Consider the following 7,415-nt stretch of genomic DNA (forward strand, 5'->3'; position numbering starts at 1 on the left):
TGAGAGAATTACAGAATCTTACAGCAGAATTGTGAGCAATCTTCAAGAATGCCAGTAGAGGGCAGAAACTTGCAGTACATGGGAAAGACCTCCTTTTTACTCCCCTGAATATATGGTTATTTAACAGTCTTTGAAATGCTCTTTTTGGCAGTGAGGAACCCTCAGCTATTTCAGCAAAGACTGTGGCATGCTCTTCCCGCCCCCCCCTCCCCCTGCTTTGTTGTCCCTAGTTCAAGTTTTCTGGCCTTTCAGGGCACTGTGCAAGACCAAGCTCCCACCACTTACCATTCTCCCCATGAGGCTCCTGCTGCTCTTCCCTGTAAGGCTCCCAGACCCATCCCCCTTCAAGAGTTTCCCACTATTCTCACCCCTTCCATCTTCCTCTTGAAAACAAAATTTAAAAAAATGATTGCTGCTACTCCCAGCCCCAGGGTGCCATGGCTGTGGAGGAGGCACTGCAGCGGCGTGTGCCATTACAGCAATGAGTTGTTGACAGGTTATCAGCAGTTGCATTTTCAATGCACGTTCTGTCATGCAGCTTCGTTCAAGGGCCTAGACATGTCTGGGATGGGAAGAGGAGCATTTAACTTTGACGCTGCTTGTAAGGAGGGCAAGAAGCTGCAGCGTGCTTGCGCCCAAGTCAGGGGAAACGGCTTATTTTCAGAAGTCAAGAGTTAACAAGAATGCAGAATTTGGGTAGAAGGCAGGTTTAGTGATATAATTTAAATTTGGAGGAGCCGAAATCTGGTTTAATTCTTAAACAAGTGGCCCTAGGAAGTACATAATATCACAACTATGTTACTTAGGGGTGGGAACACAAAGCAGCCAGCCACACAATTGCTAGTGATATAATTTGAAAGTTGTTGTTCTGAAAACATAAGCTATCTTAGGCAATGGTGGTTCTTTTCTTTGTATATTTCCTTTTTGACACCATTACCATTTTGTTTACATTATTCATTGTTCAAGAACAACAGCAGAATCAAATAACATCTATGCAGCCTATGCCCATAACTACTGTGTGGCCTAGAGGATAGAGCACTGGACTAGGACTCAGGAGAACTAAATTCTATTGCTGATTCTGCCAGTGAGCTGCTTAGTGATTGTGGACAAGTAATTTCATCTCTCTATACCTCAGTTTTCCCCTCTGTAAAATGGGGTTAATGATTCCTCTTCTGTACAGCACATTGAGATCTACTGCTGGAAAGCACTATATACAAACTAGGTATTTTTTCCCACAGATTCAGTATATGTACACACAAACTTTTTTAGTGAACCAGTTTCTTTCTGGGAAGGGAAATTAAAGGTGTGATTGGCGGCCCCAACTTACATCACTTCAAACATTTTTTCACTGACAGGTATGTACAGTAGTTGCAAATCGACGGTAATGATTTACCAACAGTTGCCACACAATGGTAATTGAGATACTACTATTATCTTTGGGCTTGTCTACATGGCCCCATAGTATAGTATCTCAGATAGTATTGTATAGTAAGTGTTAACCTTTTTTCTTGTTATCACTAAAGCTTAAATCTAAACACTTTGTGGTTTGGGAAGGAATCATTACTCTCTCCACTGCAGAAAGCGAGTCCCATGCCCACACCTTGCAGTGACAAAGCTATATTAGCAGCATGTGTGGTCCATATTAGACCCCTGTGATTCAGATGAGCTAATACAAAAGTTGCCTCTTTCATGTGAGACCATGCACCTGCAACATATGAAAAATATGCTCTCACATTTAAGAGCCACATATCTTTGACTGGACTAGTCTTATGAACATATTAAAGATACTTGATAGCCATGCAGAATGCAAATGTCCTTGAATTTCTGTCACTTCAAGATTCTTAAAATGCCAGGGACTTAGCTGTCCAAAATAGGGAGCCTGGGAACAAACAAGAAGAAATGAAATTGACCATTTATGATTTTTATTTAGTTGATATTACTGAAACTTGGTGGGATGATTCCCATAATGTTAAAATCAATGGTTATAACTAGGGCTGTTGATTAATCGCAGTTAACTCATGCGATTAACTCAAAAAAATTAATTGTGATTAATCACAGTTTTAATTGTACTGTTAATAGAATACCAACTGAAATTTATTAACTATTTTTGGATGATTTTCTACATTTTTAAATATATTGATTTAAATTACAATGCAGAATACAAAGTACACAGTGCTCACTTTATATTATTTTTATTATAAATATTTGCACAGTAAAAATGATAAAAGAAATAGTATTTTTCAATTCAGTTCATACAAGTACCATAATGCAATCTCTTTTTCGTGAAAGTGCAACTTTACAAATGTAGATTTTTTTTTGTTTGTCACATAACTGCACTCAAAAACAAAACAGTGTAAAACTTTAGAGCCTACAAGTCCACTCAGTCCTACTCCTTGTTCAGCCAATTGGTAAGAGAAACAAGTTTGTTTACATTTACGGGAGATAATGCCGCCGGCTTCTTATTTACAATGTCACCTGAAAGTGACAGGTGTTCGCATGGCACTTCTGTAGCCGGCATTGCAAGGTATTTACATGCCAGATATGCTAAACATTCGTATGCCCCTTCATGTTGCTGTCACCATTCCAGAGGACATGCTTCCATGCTGATGACACTCGTTTAAAAAAAAAATGCATTAATTAAATTTGTGACTGAACTCCTTGGGGGAGAATGTATGTCCCCTGCTCTGTTTTACCTGCATTCTGCCATGTATTTCATATTATAGCAGTTGTGGATGATGACCCAGCACATTGTTCATTTTAAGAACACTTTCACTGCAGATTTGACAAAATGCAAAGAAGATACCAATGTGAGATTTCTAAAGATAGCTACAGCACTCAACCCAAGGTTTAAGAATCTGAAGTGCCTTCCAAAATCTGAGAGAGACGAGGTGTGGCATATGCTTCCAATGCGGAAACGAGAAGCTGGATATGAGTCAACAGTGTGCCCTTGTTGCCAAGAAGGCTAACAGCATTTTGGGCTGTATAAGTAGGGGCATTGCCAGCAGATCGAGGGACGTGATCATTCCCCTCTATTCAACGTTGGTGAGGCCTGATCTGGAGTACTGTGTCCAGTTTTGGGCCCCACACTACAAGAAGGATATGGAAATATTGGAGAGAGTCCAGTGGAGGGCAACAAAGATGATTAGGGGGCTGGAGCACATGATTTATGAGGAGAGGCTGAGGGAACTGGGATTGTTTAGTCTGCAGAAGAGAAGAATGAGGGGGGATTTGATAGCTGCTTTCAACTACCTGAAAGGGGGTTCCAAAGAGGATGGATCTAGACTGTTCTCATTGGTAGCAGATGACAGAACAAGGAGTAATGGTCTCAAGTTGCAGTGGGGGAGGTTTAGGTTGGATATTAGGAAAAACTTTTTCACAAGGAGGGTGGTGAAGCACTGGAATGGGTTACCTAAGGAGGTGGTGGAATCTCCTTCCTTAGAGGTTTTTAAGGTCAGGCTTGACAAAGCCCTGGCTGGGATGATTTAGTTGGGGATTAGTCCTGCTTTGAGCAGGGGGTTGGACTAGATGACCTCCTGAGGTCCCTTCCAACCCTGATATTCTATTATTCTTCCCGCACTACTCATAAGGTCTAGACACCAAACAGTCTTACAAATCTAATATTAATCTTAACAATACTAACACAGAGATAAGCCAGACTCGTCTCCACCTACGTACCTGTCAGTGTTCAGTGAGTTCTTGAGCCTTGGCATGAGCTGGCACCTGGTCTACCAGTGACCACTCTGTACTTGAACTCACTTAAAACCTCTTTTTGTTAATAACTTTGTTTACTTTTAATCTAAACCAACTCAGTGCTGTGTTTGAATCAAAGTGATTGTTAATGACAAAGTAATAAGCTGTGTTTTTGTCTCTTTAAAGGAGCAATGAACGTTATTACTCCTGAGTGTTCCAGGAAATGGCTGGACACTGCAGGGCAGACTGTTTTGGGGGAATTTGGGACTGGAGGTGTGTTGGGGTCACCCTTCAAGTAGTTACCAAGGCTGCTGGAGGCCAGGGTGGGGCAGTTGTGCTGTAGGCAGACTGATGGGGTGAGAGTACTGAACCAGAGCTGCACAGTACACAGACACTCGGGGAACTGCATGTTTGTCTGCTGGTTGTTGGGGTCTGGGCTGTGAGCCACAGTAGCAAAGCATGTAAGGTACCCAGGGTTATAGTGCAGGTAGTGATGCAAGCTCTCATTGGCCTGGGTTGAACCCCAAAACACGACAATGGCCAAAAAGCCACAATCAATGGAAAAGGCCATTATGACTCTGAAAAAGATTGGGGCGGGGATGGGGGTTGGTTAATCAGTTGAATATGTGCTTCTAGTGCAATGCTGTAGCCATAAGAGCTAATGCAATCCCTGGATGCACAAACAAGTAGGAGTAGAGAGGTTATTTTACCTCTGTATTTGGCACTGGTGCAACCGCTGCTGGAATATTGTGTCCAGTTCTGGTGTCCACTATTCAAGATGGATGTGGATACATTGGAGAGGGTTCAGAGAAGAGCCATGAGAATGATTAAAGGATTAGAAAACATGCCTTAGAGTGATAGACTCAAGGAGCTCAGTCTTTTCAGATAGATAAAGAGAAGGTTAAGGGATGACTTGATTACAGTCTTTAAGTACCTACATGAGGAACAATTATTTAATAATGGGCTCATCAATGTAGCCGAGGAAGGTATAACACAATCCAGTGGCTGGAAGTTGAAGCTAGACAAATTCAGACTGGAAATAAGGCATACATTTTTAATAGAATAATTAACCATGGAGAAATTTACCAAGGGTCATGGTGGATTCTCCATCACCGACAATTTTTAAATCAAGATTGGATGTTTTTCTAAAAGATGATTTAGGAATTATTTTGGGAAAGTTCTATGGCCTGTGCTATACAGGAGGTCAAACTAGATGATCACAATGGTCCCTTCTGGCCTTGGAATCTATGTCAGCCAAGTTTTGCAGGACTGGACATTTAGATTCCTTTCTGCATCCACAACTCTGCCTCTTTCAAAAAAGTTAGTAGCACTTATCATAGGTGGTGACTTTCGTTTGAATGCTTCTTTCACCTACACCCCAGGAAGGCTATTTTTAAAAAACTCAGAGCTTCTCCTTCATGATGGTGTGTGAAAGTAACTAAAGGTTTTAGTGCAAGATGGCAAGCTTGCTCCACTGTTTTGTGAAAAATGAAACTGTAACCTTTTGAAACTTGAGTCACTCACCTCCTTTTTTAAAAAGGTTAAAGAGTTAATGGGGAACATTATACAGAATTAATCCATTTTTAAATGTTTTATGACATGTTGACTAAAATTTGCAACACTAAGAGGCAGAGCAGCAGTACTCAACATGAGATAATCACAAGCAAACTAAGGAACTAGAATATACAAATGTTAATTTTCCCATAGCTAATTCCATGTAGGAGTGGGGATACTTAAGGGATATAGGCATCTAGGATTATCCAGTAGATTTTCCAGAAGCCAGCTGTCTGTTTGGAGCTACTGTCGAAAATGACCCATGATACTTAGTGCTGGGCTTCAGAACAGCTATGGATATGTTTTCATGTGGAATATGATAGGTCTAGTTTTCTCTTCCTGGAGTGTACTTGGTGTTGTCATTTGTTGGCTGCGTGTGTGTGTTCTTTCTGTATGCTGCACTGGCTCTGGCCCGATAGCCTGTACAGCAGACTCCGATCCAACTGCCCAAGAATACCACAGACTTTGTTCCATAGCAAAAGCACTTGGCCAGGTTTATTGCTGACAAAGCACAGTACTAGCACCCAGCAGACTCTACAGGGACACTAATACATGTATGCCCGTGACAATGGACTCAGCTCAGTGAATGGCAAGACTTCCCCTTTCCATCCCAGGTGGACAAAGACACCCCGCCCCCTGTGATCCCTCTTTTATACACTGAAGCAAACAAGTTACTTATTGCCCCTCTGACATGATTAGTTACCACCTTTTACCTTGTACATGTTGGTTCGATCAAAACATCTCTATCCATCACCTTGTCATCCTGACCTTATCTTTAGGAGGGGTCGGTGTGTCCCATCTTTGGGGAGTATGTTTACACCATATCTTGGTATCAGGGTGTTTTAGTGTTCTGGCACTAACCTTCTGGAATGTGTTTACTTGAATACTTAGTGCCTAGGCGTACTTGCGTTTTTGTAGGACCAGCCCCGTTTCTGCCAGGTGCTGTGAACGTGCAAGTAGACATGGTTTTGTAACAGAGCCTGACTCTTGCTAACTTTGTTTTATAGCAGTAGGGCTTGACTTTATTCTGGCTTTTGGCCTCATACCAGGCCTCATGTCCCAAGCTCTCTCTTTCTACTACACCTGGGAGAAGAGGACACTGCCTGGAGATTTTGTAATTCCTTCTTTGGGCTCATCCAGTAAGGCAATGTGTATCCTTATGGGATACTACACACAGGAAAAGGTAAAAAACATAGGGACTTTCAAATATAATAGAGGGAGACTCCTCTCCTGCTGGTTCCAGTTGTCCATGGGCCTCCCAACATTCTTGGTTTCTCTCTCTCAATGCTAGTGAACTACTCTATATGCTCAAATGCCCCTTCTGAATTGGTGAGTGTGACTTTGACCCACTCAGGACAAGAAAAGGAATCCTAGAATCGTAGGACTGGAAGGAACCATGAGAGGTCATCTAGTCCAGTTCCCTGCACTCATAGCAGGACTAAGTATTATCTAGAGCATCCCTGAAAGGCATTTGTTTAACCTGCTCTTAAAAATCTCCAATGATGGAGATTCCACAGTCTCCCTAGGCAATTTATTCCAGTGCTTAACTACCTGACAGGAAGTTTTTATTAATGTCCAACCTAAACTGCCCTTGCTGCAATTTAAGCCCATTGCTTCTTGTCCTATCCTCAGAGGTTAAGAACAATAATTTCCCCCACTCCTCCTTGTAATAACCTTTTATGTACTTGAAAACTGTTATGTCCCCTCTCAGGCTTCTCTTCTCCAGACTAAACAAACCCATTTTTTTCAAGCTTCCCTCATCGGTCATGTTTTCTAGATCATTAATCATTTTTGTTGCTCTTCTCTGGATTTTCTCCAATTTGTCCACATCTTTCCTGAAATGTGGCACCCAGAACTGGACACAATACTCCAGTTGAGACCTAATCAGCATGGAGTAGAGTGGGTATTACTTCTTGTGTCTTACTTACAACACTCCTGCTAATACATCCCAGAATGATGTTCGCTTTTTTTGCAACAGTGTTACTCTGTTGACTCATATTTAGCTTATGGTCCACTATGACCCCCTCATCCCTTTCTGCAGTACTCCTTCCTACGCGGGTCATTTCCCATTTTGTATGTGTGCAACTGATTGTTCCTTCCTAAATGGAGTACTTTGCATTTGTCCTAATTGAATTTTCTCCTATTTACTTCAGACCATTTCTCCAGTTTGT

The sequence above is a fragment of the Terrapene carolina genome, unplaced genomic scaffold, assembly GCF_002925995.2.
Source record: "Terrapene carolina triunguis isolate 2854851 unplaced genomic scaffold, T_m_triunguis-2.0 Scaffold66, whole genome shotgun sequence".
NCBI classification, from domain to species: domain Eukaryota; kingdom Metazoa; phylum Chordata; order Testudines; family Emydidae; genus Terrapene; species Terrapene triunguis.